This window comes from Neopsephotus bourkii, unplaced genomic scaffold (genome assembly GCF_033783945.1).
Source record: "Neopsephotus bourkii isolate Nb327-2 ecotype Australia unplaced genomic scaffold, CSIRO-AGI_Nbou_v1 NB_1181, whole genome shotgun sequence".
Classification (NCBI taxonomy): Eukaryota; Metazoa; Chordata; class Aves; order Psittaciformes; family Psittacidae; genus Neopsephotus; species Neopsephotus bourkii.
In genome coordinates this window covers 5,074,308-5,099,260 of record NW_026901666.1, presented here as the reverse complement: position 1 = coordinate 5,099,260, position 24,953 = coordinate 5,074,308, and the positions used below count along the sequence as shown (strand labels likewise).

Below are 24,953 nucleotides of genomic sequence, written 5' to 3'. Positions count from 1 at the left end.
CTTCATGAAAAGCTGTACAAAGTAGCATTAACCCCACCGTGCATTCAAATCTGATTTTCTTTCATGCCAAAGAGAAGTAGAACAGTTTGATTAATTGTGGAGTTAGGTACCACATCTCTTCCTACTGAATGGATGGCCAGTGCTTCTGGGAGCTGGAGCAGGATGCGCGAAGACAAGAAATCACAGTGGTGGTCCCACTTGTATGTGAAACTGCATGCTCAGTTGGGCTTGTTTGGAGATTTCGTATTGAGAGGTGAAAGAACAATAACTGAGGTGCTTCATTTTATGTAAAATTCAACTGACATGATGAATAGCTTGTATGAAGAAATGAGCAGCTGCCAGCTATATCTACCATGGCACTTCCCAAAGGTGTTGAGTGGTAACCTCAGAAAGACTTCAGCAAAAGTCCTGCCCCAAGACAGTCCAGCCTCCTGAGTGGGACAGGCTGAGGTGGGCTGGAAGGGGCAGCTCTCCATGCAAGGCTCCACAGGTGAGAGGCATCTGCAGACTCATGCACGCCAAGCTGGCCAGGAGTCACAGCAGTGAAGGCCAACTAGCCCAGTGTGAGAGCATCCAGCAGGTCAAGGGAAAGTATTATTCCCCTCAGGTAAGGTCTCATCTGGCACCTGGACACACTGTGCAATTTGTTGTGCCCCCAGTACAAGGGAGACAACAACAAACTGGATAAAATCCTGTGCAGGGTCACCAACGGGGTCCACTAAAGGGGTTGTCCACTCCCAGGAGATCAGGTAGACACGGCCACAAACAACCTGCTGCAGCTGCAGCGTTGCACCTGCTGGGAGCAGTGTTAGGCTGAAGACCCCTGCTCTGGTGTCTCCAGTCAAGAGTTGGTGGGCCTTGGTGATTCTGTGTACCGTACCCACACCACAGTCACCTCCAACTGATTGCAGTTAATGTGCTTTGAAGAACGCTGATGTGACGTGACCATGTCATGACTAATGCTGCTCCTCAGAATTTGCGACCAGGACAGCTTCATCTCACAGTCACTCCACCAGCACATTCTCTCCCCAGAAACTGGTATTTCCTGCTGTGCCAAACTGAGATTCTGTGAACCAGGGCTGTAAATCAAACCTCTGTTCACGGTGTCAGGATGCAGGCACTCCTGAGTCATGCAGTGCCAGCGAGGAGCAGGAGCCCAGAACCACTGGTGGAGCGTTTTCCAGCAGGATACACATTTGAGCGCACATTCAGTTATGCTGAAATCCTCAACAACTGCCACAAACCTGCAAAACCTACCTACCACCAATATGCATCAAGCTCCATTCTCACCACCATTACTGGTATACCGCTTTCTCAAACAGCACCAAGACTGCATGTATTCCTAGTCTATTTACATGTTGATGACAACGAGCAGGGGAGACTGAGCCCATCCTGATGGAGAGAAGGGCTGCTGTCACCCCAGATCTTACCAACCTGTGGGTGACCATTTCAGTCTACAGGTTCAGAGTTCAAAGTCTGTCATGACTAGTCCAGTCAGGCAACATTCCCACGTGGCCTCCCAAAATGTGTAGGGACACAACTTATGTCCCTGTTCAAGGACGTCTGACAGTCTCACTATGTAAGCCATGAAGCCTACTATGTCTCAGAAGCCTTGGTGAACCACCAGAGAAGGTTCACTAAGGATACTGAGGTCACTCATCACAGACAGGTGCCTTCTACAGGAGTATGCATGGCCTGCAGACTTTCACAATCTCTCACCTGAAAACGTACCAGTCTACTCTTAGGTCTCTGCCCCATCCTGTTGTTTCTCTAGTTGTGTATTTTTTTGAAGATGTCTCTCCACATTATTGCTCTGTACTTCATGAAGAAGACCAATTCCAGAGGCTGCTTTTTGCCTCCTGCCCTGAAGCAGTAACCTCAGGTACAGAGTGCTTTCCTAACTGAGATTACTGGCTGGTCTCCCCCACCCCACATGACATCCATTCCCATACCAGCCTTACCTAATCACCAGCACATGAGAAGATCACTGGTTAGGTTCCATCTCAAATCCCATCAGATATAAAGCTTGAAATGCCTCATAAAACTCATAAAAAGCTGGGGAGAAGAAAGAACAAGAAATAAGACATCTTGCACTGGGGGGGTGGTGCTGGAGCTGCCTGACAGAGGAAGCCAGAGGACAGGCCATCCCAGGAGAGCAGGACTGGCTGAGCAAGCATGATGGGGTTTGAAGAAGCTCCCTTTCCCTCTCCAGTCCAGTGACCCCTCTGAGAAGGTGTTTAGGCCATCTGCCTCCCACCTTGCCCTTGCATCTTTCCAAGGAAGATCAACTCCTTTCCATGGACCTCAGGAACTCCCCTAAGCACTGGGTCAAAGACCCTTAGACCTCTGCTGTCACCTTCCCTTGGCAAAGCTGCCTGTGTGTAAGTTATGGCACAGAAGGGTTCCTGCTTGTTATACTGCTGGTCTGTGACCAAGACCCAGTAACAGTATAGCATGGAGAATGCTGTTGGTATGCTACTGCCTTGAACAGGCTTTTCCACCACACATACATGCTCTCTGTGGAAGAACAACCCTGTACAGTATGTTCCAGAGAAAACCAGAAAGTTTTGATTGCAAGAACTTCTCTTCAAGGTCATCTCTTCTTGCTTCATCCGGAGCATGTCCCAGATGACTAACTGTTGGCTCCCATCTTGCCCCAGGACTTCAAGACATGATGTAGACACTCTATCTGTGTCTGCAACCTGGACAGCTGGTTCTGAAAACCGTAATGTGCAAAGGACCCTGCTCAGGCTCCCTCTGCCTTCATAGAACCATAGAACACGACAGGAAAGGATCCCAAGATCATCTAGTTCCAACCTCTCTGACACAGGCAGGGACACCTCACACTAAACCATGGCACCCAAGGCTCTGTACAACCTGGCCTTGAACACTCTCAGGGACAGAGCATTCACAACTTCCCTGGGCAACCTATTCCAGTGCTTCACCACCCTAACAGGAAAGAATTTCCTTCTTATATCCAGTCTAAACGTCCCCTGTTTAAATTTTAACCCATTACCCCTTGTCCTATCACTACAGTCCCTAATGAAGAGTCCCTCCCCAGCATCCCTATAGGCCCCCTTCAGATACTGGAAGGCTGCTATGAGGTCTCCATGCAGCCTTCTCTTCTCCAGGCTGAACAGCCCCAACTTTCTCAGCCTATCTTCATACGAGAGGTGCTCCAGTCCCCTGATCATCCTCGAGGCCCTCCTCTGGACTTGTTCCAACAGTTCCATGTCCTTTTTATTTTGAGGACACCAGAACTGCACACAATACTTCAGGTGAGGTCTCACAAGAGCAGAGCAGAGGGGCAGGATCACCTCCTTCAACCTGCTGGTCACACTCCTTTTGATGCAGCCCAGGATACAGTTGGCTTTCTGGGCTGCAAGCGCACACTGAAGCTGGCTCATGTTCATTTTCTCATCGACCAGCACCCCGAAGTCCTTCTCTGCAGGGCTGCTCTGAATCTCTTCTCTGCCCAGCCTGTAGCTGTGCCTGGGATTGCTCCGACCCAGGTGTAGGACCTGGCACTTGGCATGGTTAAACTTCATGAGGTTGGCATCAGCCCACCTCACAAGCATGTCAAGGTCCCTCTGGATGGCATTCCTTCCCTCCAGCGTATCAACCGAACCACACAGCTTGGTGTCATCGGCAAACTTGCTGAGGGCGCACTCAATCCCATTGTCCATGTCAGCGACAAAGATGTTGAACAAGACCGGTCCCAACACCGATTCCTGAGGGACACCACTTGTTACTGGTCTCCAGCTGGACATTGAACCATTGACCACAACTCTTTGTGTTGCAGCCATCCAGCCAGTTCTTTATCCCCCGAGTGGTGCATTCATCAAATTGATGTCTCTCCAATTTAGAGACGAGGATGTCGTGCAGGGCAGTGTCGAACGCTTTACACAAGTCCAGGTAGATGACATCAACTGCTCTACCACTGTCCATCAGTTCTGTAGCCCCATCATAGAAGGCCACCAAATTGGTCAGGCAGGATTTCCCCTTAGTGAAGCCATGCTGGCTGTCACCAAGCACCTTGTTGTTTTTCATGTGCCTTAGCATGCCTTCCAGGAGAATCTGCTCCAAGATTTTGCCAGGCACAGAGGTGAGACTGACTGGTCTGTAATTCCCCGGGTCATCCATTTTCCCCTTCTTGAAAATGGGGGTTATATTTCCCTTTTTTCAGTCGTCGGGAACCTCACCTGACTGCCATGATTTTTCAAATCTTAACATTTCAAAGCTTAGTAACTTCATTTGCCAGCTCCTTCAGGACCCGTGGATGGATTTCATCAGGACCCATGGACTTGTGCACATTCAGGTTCTTAAGCTGGTCTCCAACCAGATCCTCTCCTACAGTGGGCCTAAGGTCTTCAATCTCATAGTCCCTGTGTCTGCCTTCCTCTGGGGCAGCTTGCTCCCCTGGGGCACAGGGTTCTTGGGTGTGTAGGGCTACATGCCAACCTTCCAGAGCAGCCTGGCAGGGTGACCACCCCAGGCTGTGGCAGGACAGTGATTTCATCACAGCTTTTCATGCCATTCAAAGGTTTTGTGTTGACCCAGGCAATGGCAGGACTCCCCCAGCTCTGTAAGCCTCCTGCAAGCTGTCATCTCTGTCTTCCATTCTTACCCTCTTCCACAGCTTCTCTCCTGCTTCTGCAAGCACCCAGGACTGTGAGATTTCATGGTGTGGCACCACTGCTTAACAAAACCTGTGATGAGGAGGGGATTAAGCAGGGATGCAGGGCAGGCTGAAGGTCTGTCCTGGAGGAAAGGATACCAGCGTGACAGGACCTCGCACATCCCACCTCACTAGAAAAGCTCCCTGGCCTGTGTTAACTTCCCACTCAAGCAATGAATTTAAAAGCACAAGCATACAGCGCCAGCATCAAGGAACCGTCCCGGGGGATCTTTACTGCCAAATCGGAACACGATGTTAGTGATTTCAGCAGTGCTTGTTCCAGTTCCTCCTGGCAGGCCACAAGAGTCTGGACAGGGAACAGAGCTGCTGCTAAACACACAATGCCTGGCAGAAGGGACATATCTCATCCAGAAACTCCGCCTGTCCTCTTTCAGGTAAGGGCTCTGCACAGCTGGGTTTTGAGATGTTCATCACCACCAGGCCCCCTTCTTACAGCTATAATAAATAATCACAATGTTTTATGCATTCTTGCTGTGCTTCAAAAGAACATAAATGTCCTATAAACAAGCAAATAAATATGAGGCTGTAATATCCCATCTAAAACACTATTCTTTGTCCGGGTTACTTCGGCAACTCATTTCCCCTCAGGGAAAAGAAAATAAACAAGAACTCCTCCAGCCTCCAAAGCAAATTCCCCCAGCAAAGCTCAGCATCCAGAAACCTCTGCGCGGTGGGAATGCATCTGAGATGAACTGCCCAGCTGGCGGGGGGACTGAGAGTGGCCTCTGCTCCACAGCACACATGGGCTGCTGCGGGGAAAGGGACTGGTGGGTTTTAGTTTGCTCAGGCAAATGGCTTATTACATGGAGTGCTTCAGCAGGTACAACCTTCACAACACTAAGTGTTACCAAAGCCAAGCCTGCCAGTTGGCTCTGAAGTACCTCCTTTAAGACTTAACATTGTTTTATGTACCTGTCTTTGCAAGCTATAAAGTTTCAGAAGGTGTTACGGGTCACTGGAGATGGATGCTGAATAGCACTGTGGTAATCAAAAATAAGTTACAATTTTATCAGCTTTAAGTATACAGGTACACAGTACACACGCACACAGGGAGCTCGGCTGGGGCTTGTTGGCGAAAGCGGGTGAGGGAAGTCAACAATCCCAGCTGAGCAACTTCCCTCCCAGGAGAGGGATGAAGAGGGAGGGCAGGCGCTCTAAGGGTGTGGGCACCAGCCAGACGTGACAGAGCTGTGACTTAGTGGATCAAAGGGCTGTAACAGCTAGGGTAGCCTGCTCACAGCAGAGAGGGAAGGAACAGCTTCGGGAAGAAGTTACTTTCCAAAGCCTTGGGGAGATTGAATAATGTACAGAGTAATGACGGCTGGTTATACTGGTCAGTGGCAGAAGGCAACTCAGTGACAGGCTGCTCACTGACAAGAACTGTTGTAAGACTGAGGTTTTTCCCCTGCTCCATCCATTATGCATTTTAGCAAGGCCAACAAGTTGATCTCAGGACATGAAGTAAGCCTTCATTTTGGATTTCCATACTTTTATTGGAAAACCAGACTGTTGTTTTAATATTGTGTATGAAGCCACAAAACTATTAATTTTTCCCTTTCCAACAGAAATGGTTAAGATTATTTTAATAACATTTTGGAAAATAAAACCCCAACCAGCTCTCAGACCACAGAAGTGCCCTGCATAAGAATCAGCCATACTGACATTTTTAAAGCAGTAAATGAAGGCATGAAAATCTTTTATTTTCCACTGAAAAATTGAGCTACAGCTGCACTGCAAATGCCACTGAAGTAAATGTCCTCTGGAGATTTCATCACATAAAAGCAAGGGGCACGTATAGTTTATTTGCTGTTTCTCTAGACACTGACAGCAGAGTGGATTACTTATCTGTAACACACAATAAATACAGTAAGGGCCTTTTGTCTGCTGTTCCTGTACTTTAATGTCACCTTGCTGCCTCACTCATGGTGTGGGAAGGAGAGGACCAGAGATCCCATTAGGGCCAGCAAGAGAGAGGAGAGCCGAGGCTTGAGGCTTCAGCTGGCAGCACAGGCACCATGCCATTCAGGAGTCCAGGACTGAACCCTGCCTACCATCACTGAGGCCAGGGAAGCAAAAATAAACCCAGCTGCTCTGATGGCTAAGAACCAACTAGGATGATCAAGGTTTAATCCTCAATGTTTAGTCACTTCCCAGCAAGTAAGGGAGGGTACTGCAATATGCACCTTTATCTGGAGAAAGGCACCGCAGAAGCTAGGAAGCACCTTTATCATTCCCCACTAGCTTGTGGCAGTTGTTAGAAGCTCTAGCAAGGACTGGACTTGCAACTTTGAGCAAGCAGAGATGGGGAAAGAGACATGATGGGTCAATAAAGGATTCAGGTCAGTCTGGTAACTGAAGCAGACAGGTTACCCATAACTTCACACAAAGTCCTATGTACTTGTCACTGTAAGTCGCAGATGCTGGGTACAGGGAGAAATCATGTTCAGAACTGCAGGTAAAGGCAGATGCTACAATGTAAGATGCATTCAAAATAATACGTGCTTTGGAAAGTTTTGTTATTCCTAATTTAGTACTTCTAAAAGCTTGTGGATACTTACCTCTCTCAAGCCACCACCTGATTTCAGAGCTCAGCTGGGATGCTTGCATCCAGCTCTTGCATGCACATAAGGATGTGTAGGCAAACTTGGGTAAACAAATTGAGATCCTGGTTTGAAAGACTTCCAGGAATGGGAGGGAAAATGCTCTTATATTGGTCCACCATCCAGTCCTGATGGTACATAGGATGTTGTATCCTGACAACCAGCAGCTCCAAAAAAGACTACATACAGCTGGTGTTTTAATGCACACATCTACCACTTGATATGCTCAAAATCACTTACTAGGTATGCCAAGGTAAATCCAGAACCACCTAGACTTTACCAGCCACTGAACACTAAGAAAATAAAACTTATAGCAGTACTTTAAAGGAATGATAGTGCTACCAAAGTAGCAAAATATGAGGATGCTGGACTTGCAGTTTTTTCTTTCAGGAAAAAATTGCCCTTTTTAGTCTTAACTTTTTTTACTGGAAGCTCGTAATTCTTCTAATCTGACAGCTTCAGCTTTGGTTGTAATAGCATTAGAGCCTGGCTTGAGCTTTATGAGTTTTCCAGAGTATCCTCCCAGTTCAGTGTAACTCCAGCTCCTTGTGGGCTTGTTTTCAGCACTTTCTTAAGACATTCCTAGCAAGCAGTCTGGCACAGGTGTGTATGATGGTGCTAGTAGTTTCTGCTAAGCACAACAGCCCTGCTATCCCCCTGTATCTCTCCACAAGGACTACAGGAGGGAAAAGGTTCTTCTACAGTCACCCTGTGTGTTTCCTCCCTGCTCGAGTTTTAGTAAGCAAAAACTTCAGCTGAAGCTTTGCCAGTGACTGTGGCTTATGCAGTGCCTCAGAACCAGCTCCAGCTCCCACTTTGTCATATTTGAAAAGGAAATATTCCTTTCATCCCTAGAAATGTTCACCATCAAGGCTGGATGGCAAAAGGTCCCTACAACCTGGGAGGAAACCAGCTTTTATCACTGCCCAGCCACCCCAGTTTTCAGGGCCTTTGCTTCCTCTTCTGAAAACAAAATCAGCCCTGTACAACTCCAAGTGCCCACCTGCCATATGATGACACAAAGAGAAATAAAATGTCCTGCCCATTTCCTCTTGTTCTCTCTCTCACCTTCTGGAAAATTCTGTCAGACATACAGATTTAAGAAAATCTGACAAATTCATGACGGATCGTGGTAGGTGTTGCTTATTTTCCAGCAGATGGATAAGCTGGTGCACAAGCCCCCCTTTAACTCCTAGTGCTCAACTCAGCCTTTGACTAGGAAGGTTTCTCTTCACCTCCTTCATTTTTTTCATACTTCATTTCTGTGACCGCAAGCTTCTCTTGCAGCTACATTGTCAGTAACCCTGCCACTGACTTTATCCTCCCCAAGGTTTCATTATTTCCTTAGACTGCTTTGCTTAAGATTTTATTTGCAGCATCTGACAGTGACACGCTGACAGTGAGTCTAAACGCATCAATCAGATGATATTGGTGACAGAGTATTTGTAAGTGGCTAGTGATCACCATGATTTAAAAAGTTCAAGAGGAAACTGTGGTTAAACTGCAACAAAGATATTTTCAGCCTAGATACCAAGTTACGAGATTTTAACAAGATTCTCGCCCAGCAGAACAGGCAGCTCGGCTGAGCACCTGGAGATACAGTTTACTGTCAGAGCTGACAGAGGGCTGCCATAGCTCTGTTCAGGAGACAAATTATTCAGGATGGCACATTATCATAACCTTCACGTAACAAAGCCTCCTTGGATGACAACCTCTTTTTCCTTAGCTGTCTTGTGGAGGCCTTTTCTACTGTTCTCTTGGGCAAGAAGGCACTGCCCTGAGCTCTCTCTAGTTGAGTGGTGACAAAGGACAGATTTCTCAGGCAATCCCCCTCTGCACAGTCATCAACCCTGACACTGCGCCACAACACTGGCCCTCTGCCACCGTGCTGTCCATTTCAAGATGCAGACTGTTCCTGCTTCTGCCTTTGCGTAGGAGGGAGCAGAGGTTATGAGAAAGGCTTCAGTTTTAAGTCCAGCTTCCTTATCAAAGAGCTCAAGATTATTTTAAAAAGCAGCATAACAGTTAAATGCAGCCATGCCTATACCTGCGTTAAAATACTCACTAAAAAAAAGTTACACCATGTGTTACTTTTCCTTTGCTTATTATGCTCACTTTTTTTTGAATAATCCTGCCTGGATGCAACACGATGCTCCCTCCTGTGTGTATGCAACATCCAAACTAAAATTTATTTCAAATCACTGCAGTCCTGGCTGACTTGGCACAAGTCTTTATCTGAAGTTTGTCGCACATGGAGGTAAGGTACGTTTAGAAACACAAATGATTAACTGGAAAAGAAAGATGCTGGGGAAAAAGAAGATAAGTTTCTTTTATTAAGTTCATGATTTTGAGAACTAAGCTTGAATACCTGTCCACCAGCAGCTCCTAACAAGATGATTAACAATTCACTATTACACTAAAACCTTCATCAATTTTCACATGGAACATTTACAGTAGTCTCCTACAACACCACACACTCTGTTTAAGTCAACTTTTACTGTCATCAGAGAAATGAAATTGCACCATTACTAGGACTAGGGACAAAGCTGGCATGAGGACAGATTACCACCATGTCCAGCCTCCTGGATGAAGGGCAGGTGAGAAAAGAGGAGAGATAAGGAACCAGGGAAGATCTTGGCCAAACATTGGACAGTGCTGCAGCTGCTGTGCTAACATTCATTTAGCAGTTCTGAAAGGGCCATCCTGCTCTAAGAGCTGACACATTTGGGTGTGTGCACCCTGCCATCACCCTAAAGGCCAAGCCCAGCGCCTGCCTCTTCCAGCCCAAACTGGCAAATAACTTGGAGTTTTGTTGTAGGAGACTGGTATGGGAGGATGCTGCAAAGCTATCATTGCCTTCTCTCCCTTTAATTACTTCTGCTCGGGTCATACTTCTTACAAAAACAACCAACCTTGGTCCAAAGCAGTATTTGTTTTTTACTTTTAATATATAATTAATTTTTTAAATTTAACAGTCTTCTGTCCTCTTTCCCCAATTTCATAGCTTACTCTTAACCTGTATGCTCAATTAGACACAGCTGAGGAGCTCCATGCTGTTCTCTTCAGCATATATTCTTGGCGTCCAATTTGCAGATGGCTTTAATGCATTATATTGACATTAGATTCACAATTTTTGTGGTTTTATTTATGGAGAACTTTTCAGACTCGTTATTTGGATGACTGGGTTGTAAGTGCAGAAGCTAACAACCAAAAACCTAGTAATTGCTTTGGTGATGCCATCAGAAGCAACACAGCCCCTGAAGATGTGTACAATGACAGCACATAACTTTTTAGCCTCACAAACTTGAAGCGTACGCAATGCTCACACACAACACACCACAGAAATCCCATTCACTGTTGGGTTTTGTATACATGGTTTTGATTCAAAATTAATGACATCTTGGTTTACAATATGAATCTCTGTTAAGCTTCCACCTCGGGAAGAACAGGATATGACATTATAAGCAAATAAAACTAAAGGAGAAGACAATAACTGAATTTTCACAATCCAAACTCTTCTTACAGTTACACCACCACTAGGGAAAGAAAGACAGCCTTGTAATGGTTCAAAATGCCTATGACTTAGCTGGGAAATTTCTTCCAGTTTTAACTGGGAGTGAGCAGAGATATCTGACAGACTGGGCAGGTCAGGACAGACTGACTACTTCCAGCAAAGGAATGAAACCACCCAGGATTATCCAGGGGATTTTGGACATGCTTGGAAATTAGAATCCCTTACAAAGAACCCTAACAAATAAGTCAATAAAGTCCAAATAAAATATATAACACACATGTACACTCCAGTTTCTAGTTTGCAATCATTCATAGGTAATGCTATAGAATATATATATGACATGCTATCATAAAATGCTCAGTAGCATGACTGCAAATACAGTTTCCATACTATAGGCAGAGCATCATTTATTATGCGTGACTCTGTCGCAAAGCCTGATAGTTTCTGTGACTGAAGACAACAGAAGCTGAAGGCATCTTTGACAAAATCTGATTTTATCCTGAGACCTCTGTATAGACTTAAGATCCCATCTTTGAGCTAAGAGACTTGGAAAATTTTAGCTAAAAAATTAGTAAAGCTCATTCTCACATTTCCTCTGGATTAATTTGCAAATTAATTTGCAAAAGTTACTTTGTAACTTGATGTAGGAAGGAAGCTCTTCTAAGTCCTCTGTAATGACATGGCACAGCAGGAAGATGAATCTGGATTAATTTGCAAATTAATTAGGACTTAGAAGAGCTTCCTTCCTACATCAAGTTACGAAGTACTACACACAGTTCTGTTGCTCTCTGGTGCCAAAATGTAAAAAGCTCATTATTTACATAATCGACATCATAAAACATTTAGCAAATAACTTATGCACCTACTGTACACAGCACTGAGCTGAATAATGAAGTTGAGAGGATATATTTTATTTAAATATGACGCTAGTTGCCAAAACAGCATTAAAAGCTTTTCAAGACAACAAAGAAAGATGTTGACTTACTGCTCTGTGTTTTGACTCGGACAGAATAAATACATAAATAAATTGAATTAGATTTACCTGACCTTTCTGGCTACTGGGCTGCAGCTCCCCACTAACTACAGCGGAAGACCATAAAGGCGTGCAAAGCTAAAGCGTGGCAACTGGAGGCTCATCCACAAGGTCTCAATAGAGACTGACTCCTTGCAATGCTTCCCTATTACTAAACTGAAGTCAGTACCCAGTGGTAATGCACACTCACAGAACCAAAATGCAGCTTTACAGTAATGGACAACACAGTTATTTCAATTTAAATAAGTACTAGAGAAAATGCTCTCTTGCATTACTTACTGAGGAAACATTCAGCTGACCACTGGAAATTTCTACTTAGGAACAAAAAATTAACATATTTTTCGCTTTTGGAAGACGTCTACCTCGTTACCAGGAAAACGCAAAAACCACAACTGTACACAATATCAAAATTACAGACACACGAAGAACGTATCTAGCAGCATCATTATATCCCCCTCTTCTGTTTTCAATTTATTTAATTCATATTTAACATTCAGTTTTCTTTCACAGTCCTAGGGAGAGATAAGCTTATATTTTCATCAGATCTCAACTTCTCACTGAAGTTGGTCAGATTACGTGTCTATATCAGATATAGGAAGTTAAGATCCTTCCTTTCAATTGCTTTAAATATTTGCACTTCTGATCATAAAATGAAAGGGGAACAGAAAAAAAAACACTGCCATTTGCAAATAAAAAATAGAATGCATTACAGAGACTAGCATCTGTATTAACTTAAACCAGTATCTGAATGGAGATGGTGGATTATGGTGAGAAGCGGCAGTGTTGGAAGCAGTGCAGACATGAATCTTAGAAATGAGTGGAAGAATACCTCCAGAAGATGCTCCAATCAACTTGCATCCTATTTGAGTAGGCCAACTAGACAATCACACAACCAAGAGAAAAACACTAGAGAAAGAAGTTTCTCCCTTCCCATCCCTTCTCCTAACACTTACCTGGCTTTCTGTCACAAGGAAGACCCTGTGTCAGCTCCGAGTGCATCCCTGCCCACCATCAGCACTTTTGCTGGAAGTTATTTTGGTACTGCAAGCTTAATAAGACCTTGTATTTCCACACATTTTGGTAAGGAATACAAAAACAGGAGGTGCTCAGCCTAATGAAACCTGAACAGTAGCCAGAGTGTCCAGCTTTGGTCTACATCCTCAGCCTTTGACAATGACCTGTCTTGGGCAAGTCATGTAGCCTTCTTATACTGAGGTTTCTTAGTGCTAAAATGAAAATAATTATAATGATCTTTTTAATAATGTTGCGGGAATTAATCAATCAAATTTCTTCACTGACAGTAGATGTAGTAGAACTGAAGTAAATGTAGATAAGAAGTGGTCTGCTGCCAGTCCCTTCCCCTGTAATAGTACAGCTATAGTTTCCATGTTTTATATTGGTAAGGAAAAATTGTGTTAAATACTGGTGGATCTGTCTACGGTTTTAATTATTTAAGAGAAACGATTATTGGGGAACTAAATGATCTTACTTGTCTGCAGGGAATCTTTGGACACCTTTTACTAGAATTAATTATCTGTATTTTTGTTTTTTCAATTCATCATAAACACTCACAATTTTTTAATATTATTAACGGCCATGAACTTCCATCCACCACATAATTTCGCTTAAATGTTTCCAAGCTGCTCCTCTTCAGTTCATTAGTTTGGCCTGAAGCTACCTATATGTTTTATAATCCTCAGATAGGTCATCTAACACCTCTGCTAATTTCTACTTTCTTCTACTGCAATAAACCTGGACCTACTGACAAGAACCTCACTGCATACATCTTTCGTAAAGGAGAATGTTGGACCTAGCAAGAATAGTGTTCTTGCAGGATTACTCTCCTGACACATGCCTAGGCACATCTCCAACCACACTGACCTTGCGTGGTCACTTCACTGAAGAAACGTGAATTGCACTGTATCCAGATTTTGCAATACCTTGAAGTTGGACACCCGACTTCTCTAAGAGATGTAAACCATGATTTTACAGTCAAACATGTACATAACTATGAATATCACATGGTATGGGTGGGTGGTTTGTGGTTTTGGGGGAGTTCTGGTTGGGGTTTGTTTTGGTTTTTTTGATCTGCAAAGAATGATTCCCTTATGGAGCAAATGGGAACCAGCTGCCTAATCTATTCTGCTTCCACCACAACAAAGCTGAAACCAGTATTAATGCAAAGAAGCAAACAAAAAGCAGTGTAGAACCAATTCCAAAGTGAAAAGGGATTCTGAAATTAGTAAGACAAGTCCTGAAACATCTTAGATGGTTCTGTCCTTTCTCTTAGATTGGTGAGCTGAAAATCAGTAAGCAAGAAATATTGAATCCTACTGTTCATGTCACCATATGCTGAGGAAAGTGTCCACTAATTAAAAGCAAAAGGATCATTATCAGAAAGCTACCAGTGAGAAGTAGAAGAATGGCACTGGCACAGAGTAATGCAAGTACTGAGGTGCTAGAAAATTCATGACAAATCACAGACAAATATTTGCAGAAAAAAAAGACTAAATTATACTTGGAGGAAGTCTGTGATTTTCTACTGTTGGGATAAATCTTCTCATCACAAGCTTAAACACTGAATACATTTAAATGTAATTTAAGCTCCCAATGAGGCTTTCAAGTCAATGTTTTCAAAGGCATACAAATTATTTCAAAGGATGGGCTTGTATTCCACTACGACAAGATGGAGAGAACTGTGCTTGGTTTGTCATTACACTTACTTGGAAGACAAACAGTAGGAAGATGCAATAGGCTTCAAGGAAAGAGAGGAAGTCGTAAGGTAGGAAGTGAGAGACATTCAGGAAGATGACAGAAGTTAAAGACACTTGTTTCTCACCTCACCTTACGCACACACCTGTGTGTGTAAACACAACGCCCATACCAGGGCCTACACTACCTAGCACTAGTAGCTTTCTGGTTATCAGCCTTTTGCTTAATCACATCCAAATACTCCTTGTATCAAGAGGACTTTTATGAAGCCTTTAATTCACCCAAAATATTTTTTAGAAGCAGCCAATAAATGCACCTGCCTAACTTACTAGTATTTTAGGGGACTGTGGGGAAGGAAAGAAAACTTTATTCTCTCTAAAGGAAAATAAAACTTTCCTGAAGAGCAAGTTTATTATAAAACATATCTAATGGGAAAGTTTATTTTTAGACCCTGTCTGCACTGTAATAATTAGTTCATCAGGATCTGGGACAAGCAGTTTCAGGAATCCATATCCTGAGATAAAGCTAAATAATACCGGAGTGTCACAGGGCTGATGATCTTTATAAACATGTCATTAATATCTACAGATCCAAATTTAGACAGAATTTAAAGCTTAATATTCACAATATTGTGTACAAAATGTTAAAAAAATCAAATCCATTTATTTTAATTTGAGAAATATCTAAGCAGTCTTGAAAGATACAGAAAATCCACTTGCTGGGAAGAAGAATCACATAGATTGTGGCTATATTTCTTTCTGGTTTCTATTTTGCCTTTTTTTTCCCCTGCAGCTGAATTAGTTATATATAAAGTTTATGGGGCTTTCCTCCTAGAAGTTCTAATAAAGCAAAGACTGAAAAGCTGAAACAGTTTTATCCTTTTACTATTTACAGAAGCATATTTGGATTCTTATGTGCATATTTCAGTAACTAAAAGGGTAGGGGAGTGAGGAAAACATTGCTTCCAATGTGTTCCAGCACTGCAAGTGGAAGAATTAGATGCAGTGTATAGAAAGGGATAAGAAGGAGAGAAAAGGGAAGAAACCAGGGCTGAATAAAGAAATACAGAAGAACAGATGAGAATCAAGGTACCAGACAGTATGTACAGAAGTAAGACAGTATGAAATACAAGGCAACAGGGCCTGAGAAGACGAAAACATTTACAAACAAAAAAGCTTAAGGAAAATCACTTTTCAAAAAGCATGCAAAGGATGAACCAAGATAAATGTGAACTAAATGAGAAAAAATTAGAACTGAAGTTAAGAGAGAGGCAGACCAGAACGAAGGCTCACAGCTTAGGTTAACAGACACTTCTGTGCATTTCCATGGCAGATGTTTCATCTCCCTAAATTTAGAAAAGACAATGTGATGAATCCTTTTGCTGAATTGGCAGGGTACTTCATTTTCAATTATGCAGTTCAAGAATTAAAGTTGCCTTGGCGGGTACTAAATGTCTAAAAGCCTCGACTATATCCTGGTACCTTCACTGTAGACAATGTGTGTTTTGGAGATACTGCTTCTGCTAAATTAATTTTACTATTTTCTTCTTCAACTGCCCAGTGTTCTGCAGCACGTACCAGTCAGAGGGTCTGCGTACTTTCTTCAGGTCCAGACCTTAGCCACATAAACAGGCAAGCTCTTTCCCACTGAAATTTAAACATAAATTTAATGTTGAAACAAGGGACACAAAAGATGCACTGGTGGAATAAATCTAGTTTGTTGAACACTGCTGAGATTGTTATTGGTAGGAGTCCATCCAAATGGAGACATTTAAGTGAGGTTTACAGATGTCACTGGTTCCTTAAATAAAAAAGATGATTGGAACTTACTTTGTTTTTGCAATTGACTTAATCTAAAAAATCCACAGCAGTTGCTTTTAAAATGTCTCGCATAATTCAGGCAAGTTCACTTGACCACAATGAGCTCAACATTTAACGCCGGATTGCCTGCAACTGCAGAAAACTACACATCATGCTCTCAGTGGACCACAGCAGCCCATGCTGCTACTGCTAACGTCAGTGTGTCTGACGAGGACTGCTCTGCTTCATCAGACAGCTTTTGCCTGCACCACTTCATGTTTTAGAGCTCAAATGGGAAATAAGTTTATTGAGCTTTATACTGGATGTCTCCTATCAACCACAGCTTAGTGGAGCAGCTGTCATAGTTACCTTTATAGTTCAGGGTTAAAACTGATGTTATTGTCTTAAATTAAATATCTCCGCTTACTGATGTAAAGTTTAGAGAAAACCTGCAGACTGCAGTGACCAACACTTCACTGAAGCAAAGACAGCTACCAGTTTAAAAGATTAAATCTTTTAAAGATTACTCTCCATAACTTAGCATTTAGTTGCCAAATATAAATTAAAATTTCCACCCACCCACCCATCCTCCAACAGGGAATATCTCAGGTTCCAAGGAGACATTGTCAGAACTTAAAACACCTCTTTCATGATTTCCACTGTAACTGCTGAAAAGAATAACCTAGGGAGCTGCTTTTCTTCCCCCGGATATGTGACATGAGTTGCTATTTACTCTTCTGAACTGCAGAACCATGACAGAACAGATCTCTCTATCATAAAGTACCTTAAAAAAATAACATTCTGTAACCGAATGTGCAGTACCAATACCAGACCCAACAAGTTTCAATTTAATTCTACAATTTTAGAAAACAAACCAAAAGGCTAAGAGAATAAACAAATAAACCTGAATAATGTTTCAGGCCCACCAGTAGATGCAGTGGTAAAATACACTAAAATACAACAAATGCAGAAATTTTCATTTGTATTATTGTCCAAATATAGAACAGGAAGAAGACACTTGTATCACATAAGGACAGATGACAAAGCATCTTCAAACACAGAAATACAGTATTAAGAAAGCTGTTACTATTACAAGGACTTGACTAGCAACAAATAATAGTGGCCTCTGATGCAGATTTTTAACTTATCCTGGAATTCTAGGGAAATCAGAGATGTGGAAGGGTTTGAATATCATGCCAAAAAGAAGTGACTCAGTGACTCAGGGTGCAAAAGCTGACATCAGTCCCCAAGCATAGCAAATGAAATCTGATAAGGAGCTCACTTATTAGAAACAATAGAATTAATGTCAACATGACTCCAAAATAGGTCTTCCTGATCAAACCTAACGTCTCTTTGGAGGGACTGCCCATTTGGTTGATTAAAATAAGTACGTACAGGCAATACATGAATCTCTGTAAGGTATATAACTTAGCCCTTATGTCATAATGCTTAAAAGAGAGCACCATAATACAATGATAAAGCACATGCTGAACAGGTTAGGGACTGGTGGGCTTGACAGGTCTTGAGAAGCAGCTGTCAGTGGATCTCTACAGAGACTGGTAAGAAGCTTAAAAGTATACAAACAATTTAATTGTTGAAAAATTAATGGCAATGAAATTTGCTAATGGCACAAAGTCTGTCTGAGTGGGCAGTCATGCATGATCTGTATCACCATGCAGGAAGCTAAAGCCGCAAGTAGGAGGAGAGCTTAAATTTGTGTACAACACTTATCAGATGCATACTGAAATGCTGTGTCCAATTTTGATCTTTAAAAAGATCTGGAAGAAAAAGATGTCTTAGATGGGACAATTAAAGAAGCTCAGCACTTCTCTAGAGCGAGAATTGCCATCACTAGGAAGATCTGCAGCCAAGACCGCGAAAACACTTCAACAGGCAACACCTAGAAAGAAAAGATTTCAAAAGCACAGTTGGTTAACTAACAGGTGCTTCATCCTTGATGGTTTCTGCAAACCCAGAATGCTGAAGTGCCAGAGGGAAACCTAAGTATGCTTTATTGTCATCTGTGTTACTGAGCTTTATACATAAAGTATCTAGATGAAAGATGATTGTGACACACCAGCAAACAGACACTGATTGAATGATCTGCTTGATCCTTTCAGACTTTAAGCAATTCATAAGACCTGTCTGGTATCAATCCACAATTTTCAATGAGTCTGAAACAATTTCATGTTTTTTCCTAGGTATAACCTGCTCTTCATCAAAGCAGGGAATGAATTATGGAAGGGCAAGCACTCAAAGTCTGGCTTTCCTTCCAAAGGCTTGGTTGATTTATGCTCTGGAAACATATAGAATGTGCTCTCAGAAAGAAAGGGAACTCAGATGAGAAGCAGAGGGGAGTTTGCTGCATGTGCCTTTTCAACCACAACTTTAGACAGGAGCTGTCTCCTTCACCCTACTGCGTCAGCCCATATGACTCACGTAAGTCAAGATCAAAACATGACTTCTGCACATACGACAACTGACTTTGTACCAAAGATATTACATGGTTCTTAGTGATTCTGGTTCTTCATACTGTATGCAGTCTGACCGAGGAAACCCAGTATTCAATTACTGACTTGATCAAATAGCTGCTATTATTTAACAAAACAGCTTTCAAGAACAGTTATCAAACAGTCTCTCATTTCAAGAGAGTAACTGTCTGGCATTACTGAATAATTCTTAATGAATGGACAGGCCAAGAAAACTTCCCATTTTTTGGCAATAGAGCCTTAGCTGAAAAGAAATCTTACGTTTGTATAAAACTTTGTAAGAAGGGGGAGGGAGAAGGATGGAAGGAAATACCTTTAAAAAAAAACCAAAAAAAACACCCAAGTGTATCTCAGATTGCCTGCTTGGTAAGAAAATGTCTTAGGCTGCGAAGAGTGGAGGTGAACAGCAACTGGCATCAACCTGTTGCAGCCCTGCCACTTACTTCAGCTTGGTCCACTGGTATTACTGCAGCCTCACTGCCCAGAAAGCATGGTTCTCTCTTCTTCACCAGGACCGATTCACATAGCCCTTCTGCCTTACCACTTTGCAACCTGGATGAGTGGCCATGAGAGGAAGACGAGAGCCCACAAGCAGCCGGGCATTCGAGCTCAGAAAATAGGATTCAGGCTCTGTCCCTCGGCCCTCGTACAGCCGTGCGCGCAAAGCACTGCTAGCACCGCCATCTGCTGCAAGAGAGCTGAACGTCAGCCAAAGGCATCGCTGAAACACAGAGCCGTACAAACCACCTTCAGTCCTTAGGCATGAATGGTCACGTAGGAAGGTATTTAAAGGCAACTGTCTGCGCTGTGTGAAGCATTATGTAAGCATCAAACTTCCGAACCTCCAGCTCCCGAGTCAGGCACCGAAACTAAGTATAGGGCCCTGCCTCTTTACTTTCTGTGTCTTTTTGTTGTTGTTGTTTGTTTTGTGGTGTTTTTTTTTTTGTTTTGTTTTTCCATATTTCAAACTTTTCTCACAAGTTACACAAAGTCCAAAAATAAATTTTCAGACATGGTCCAAGTAGTTTACACTGTAAGGTGACTCTTTAACTCTGGATTTAGAGAACAAACCAAAACCAACCCCCCTGTTTTTTCTGTATGTTGCAGAATAAACTTGATACTGCTGTAACCACATGAAAAAAGTACTACCGTGATAGCTACAAAAACAGTATTTCTATTTCTCAATAGTTGCATGATACAATCAAAGCTCTCTGCCAATAACTGCCAGAGAGAAAACTCCTGCCACCCCACGCTCCCCCCAACACACTCATGACAGGGAGAAAAAAAAAAGTTAAAAGTGTTAGTAGAACTATGTTGGGAGATTTAAAAACAAAACAAAACCAACCCAACAAACCCCCAAAAAACACCTTCTGTGGAGTAGAATTACATTTCAAAAAAAGATCAAGCTCTTGATCAAGCACGACAAATTTGGGACCCAACATCTCAACTCACAGCAAAAACACCACTGATGCCCACGGGAAGTCTATCTGGGCCAAACTGTTTACTGAAAAACTATGTAGGTTGCAAAGTAACCGTGGCAATATGCACCACTTCACTGGAAAATATGATACTGGTCATTTCCTGGGCAACATTTAACACTGCGCTTTTATTATGTGTTGCATCATTGTTAATTTACATCTAGTAAGGAAAAAAGGTTAAAAGGCCTTCAATTAACACACTTAAAGCTGAATAAAACTGCCACTAGATCTTCAGGCTACTGTTCAGAAGGTTCGCTCTCAATCACTAGGATTGGAAATGACTTATTTTTGGCAAATCCCTTCATTCTGTGGAACATGGACTTGCCACAAAAGCAACAAAAGCCCACTGAGTGAGTGGTCCAGGCTTTGTGGAGTATTATGACCCTTTCCTGGATCAACTTGTGTATGTTCAAATGTAATCCAGAATAAGCAGCTAAATGTTATCACATTAATAGTAAATAACAGCAGTGCTTTTCAATTTAAACAGACAACCCAAAACAGGAAACTTCTTTTTGAAGAATAAATAGGCAGGAAAACTTTGTTATGTTTCAGAGCATTCTGATGAAAACCAACTGGCACAGGTTCTTGTCCAACAAGAATCTTGGAACAACCAACTTACCACTGGAAACTGATCCGGTATTTTCTCACCTAACTAACCAGAAGTCAGAAAGACAAACAAACAAAACCAATGCCACCACAAAGAAAACCTCTCTCGTTATGTGGAAGCAATTCTTTCCAAAAATCATGTAATCGTGTCTTGGACATTAACAGACGGTCAGCCTGTTAGTTCATACATAATGCACCTGCTTAATAAAAACACATTATTCTAGGTTTCCTACTTACATCTTTGGCTAAAAACAAAGCAGAGCAAGTACATCCTAAACACGTAGAAGTTGCAATTTATCTCTCATGCTCATTTGCTTAGCATTAACACATGCCCCTTCCTACCCTTGCTCTGTTTTGATTTATGAGAAGGGTAATAAAGTACAGGAGCTATCTCTTCCGGTGTTTGAAATCAATCTAGCATATCTGGTCCAAGTCCTAAAAATGAGGCTTTTTATACCATCACACAAATAAGAAAAGAGACTTCAGTATTCAAATTACATCAAATCACAGAATGACCATAATGGATATTTCCTGGTAAGAAATACCCTAAGCAACAGTCAATATCAGCCACTTAAATATGTATTTTTTATAAAACAGAAAACTCTTTATAAATAAAATATTTACCTATATGATTGCCATTTCTTTACTGCCATACTTAAAAAAAAAAAAAAAACAAAAAAAACCAAACAAAAAAAACCCCACGCTTTTTAAGTTAAGAAAACACTTCACGGTTGAAGCTTTCCTAGTCCAAGTCTCAGCCTGCAGCAGATTTTGCAGTTGAGTAATAAACCCTTTTAAAATACGGTTTATTACAGAAATACTGTCAGAGCCATAATTAAAAGTAGGCGCCACAACAGTAGAGCTGCTTACACAACAAATGGATTCTGCTAAGAACATCTGGCACATGCTGACCGCTGCACTAAGTGCTTTTATTTAAGCCCACCGTTTCAAATGGCACTGTCGGTACAGTCATCTGAATGAGATCATTCATACATCCCACTGCACAGCCCATGGAGCACTTGACAGAAACGAGAGAGATGAAACGGTTGCTAATGTCACTAGCAGCAGTTTGAAACCATGAATGTGCATATGTCTCCCACAACAAATGAAGGGATCGCTGTTGTCTGGAAAATGAAAAAGGCCCTTTAAACCACACTTTCAGGTCTGATACTTAATTCAACTTCGGCTCAAATCTGGTGCATGGGTTACAAAGAATTGTGCTCCTACATCAACAATATTTGTTTTCTTAAATTTTCATAAAGGGTGAAATCCTGGCCTCAGTGAAGTCACAGGAAGTTTTGCTAATGGCTTTAAAGCCCAAGTTTTACCCAAAGTTAACCAGAGAATCACCTGCTCATTAGAAAAATCGAGGCTTTTAGAAAAATGAAGCTTAATGACAGAAATTCATAATATGATGATGAAATGGATCAAGACTGATAGAGTCTGATAAATGCAAAGACAACCTCAGTATCCTTCTATCAAAGAAGTTCCAAGTCTGACTGTAAAAGCTGGCCTGTCCCAGGCAAGAATCTTCCCAGAGCGCAGTGACTCCCATCTTACTACAGCCTTCATTGCAACACGCGCACCATGTGTCTAGGTTTAATCCCACAGTTCCTTATCCTGAGGCAAACAGGATTCTTTCCCAGTCAATTATGTTAATTGCAAAAGAACTTGTCTGTCCCTAGGGAAACTGTGGGAAGATCACCGCATCACCAAGCCAGCGATTCTGGCCACATCCTCAGTACCACTATAAAACTGCAGGGAAAGAGAGAGAAAAAAGGGCTTTTGCTTCAGGCTTTACTAACGCTGTCAGCTGTACAAGCTGACCAGCTTCAGGAGGATGCAGAAGGTTGTCTGAATAGATGATGTCCCAAGACACAGGCTTTTTGTTTGTTTGTTGTTTAGTTTTTTTCCAGGGTACAACGCAGGCACAGTCTCCCCTCAATTTCTGCAAATGTCACTTGGGCATCAGTACAAGTGTCCCCATTGCCAAATTCCTTTTGCATTTGGTCTTCCCAAAAAAAAGGTGTTAGGTGTGTGCAGGACACCACAATCATATAAAGCATGCCTTGACATTCAGGTTTATTCAGTGAAAGAAATGCAGTGCTAGTACATGAAAGAAGCCCTGTTTAGGAATATATGAAGACATGAGATTGAAAACCATGTCTGCTAATGAAAAGGTCACAGTCTGTGCTCTATCCAGCCCACAAAGAGAAGGCCAAGGAATAACTTAATCCCACTGGGATTGCATAAGTATGGGAAACAAACATTTAATAGAGGGCTTTACACTTTGCCATACACTAGTTTAGTAAGATCTAATGGCTAGTTAAATCTAGACTCATTTCAAGGCATGACATAAAGGGAGAAATAAATCAATCAAAGGAAAGGAAAGGAAGATCTCTTGCCGTTCCCAAAAACTGAAAATCACAAGCCAGAGAAAACCCCACTAAATCATACCAAGCATTGTTTGGATCCTCCACCACTGAAATGGTTTATGCCAAGATTTCAAGTTTGTTTCTAGACTGGCCCCAGTTAAAACAGTATTATGGCCTGCAGGGGACTGTTTTATCTGGTCATAGATGTCCTTCTGGGCTTTCTAATCTGTAATCTGATTTTCAGTCACAGAATGGCACTATTATATACTCTTTGTTGGCTCCATCCTTGGAAGTGCCATGCGGTGCAGGATGTGGTAAATAAAAACTACATAGCACTTATCTTTAAACCTGGCTGGGATGAGATATGATAGAAAGACTATTTGTGGGCAATTTAAATGAATGTACTATATTTAACACAGCAAAAGGCACATAACAGGATCAAACAATTAAGATTTACTGAGAAAATACACTAATTCTAGTTGTTTAGAAGGAGTAAAGATGTCCTGCCCCTCAGAAAGCCACTAGATTTTCATTTTCCATTCATCAGTTTCTCTCCAAAGCCTGGGACTGAAAGAGGTATTTACTCATGTTGGGTTTAGTGACATCACATTTACGAACATATACATTCTCTGTCACACTGACAAATTTTGGTGTGTGAAACCAGAACTGAAAAATACACATACCTGAGTACAGTCTTTATCTTCAGCATTTAACCAGCTCCAACTTGCTTCTGATCACTTTTAATTCTTTGTGGATTTGCCAGAGTGGAAGTGGCCAAGTGGCTCTTCTACCTGCGCAAGACTGCTATGCTGCTCACTATTTCAACACGCTACACACTTGGCACAATAGGGGCAGGACCAGGTCTGCCAAACGCTTGGGTAGATTTTTACAATAAATAATAAGTCTATTTGGCCCAAGAATGCATTTTATTCAGTAAGTGCCCTATTCTTTCTCCAATTCTTAAGGTGATCAACAGACAAAAAGACGCTCTTATCTTGTATTTCACTTTGAAAAGAATGTCTGTAATTAGAAAGAAATTTAACTGGTACAAAGTTAGCCCAGTGGAAAACTGCAGGAACAGTGAAATGATCAAAGTAGTTTGTAAAAACAGACAAAAATAAACATTTGCTTTGTTTATCCAATGGGGCTCCGGAAAAGACATATTAAAGAGCATTTGAAGAGTACATTTTACAGCCTAAATAAGCATGGAAAAAATTTAATTCCAAATCTTGAGCAACTTATCTTTTGTGTATAACTTAAACGATTCATCACTGCTCTGAAATCAGTAGCCTCCTACTTCTTGCATGATAAGCAGATCCCTGTTTATTAAATATCAAGTAGCCCATTTTAATTTCACAGGAGTTGTATATACAATTACTTTAAGTTTTTCTGGAAGGCAGCACTGGATTCTTTTAATCTACTGATGTCTGTACTTCATGAGCTTATGAGTGGGAGCTCCTTTAAAATTAACATGAAAGAACTATACACACATAAAGAGCATATTCACAGCCAGACAAACAATAAATAGCTCAATGAGGTCAGACTGTGATATTACAGCAAAGACTTGTCTAGCATGTGTGCGTGTTATTTAAAAGTTCAAAAAGTCACATACATTTTTAACAAACTGAAAACATACATTATGACTTGA

At 41.9% G+C, this 24,953-nt stretch overlaps 1 protein-coding gene across 3 annotated transcripts in view; it reads right to left on the bottom strand.

The window, feature by feature from the left end:
- The window catches only part of RNLS (renalase, FAD dependent amine oxidase), a 70,500-nt gene that overhangs the window by 18,782 nt on the left and 26,765 nt on the right, over nucleotides 1-24,953 (bottom strand). The window lies entirely within an intron of this gene.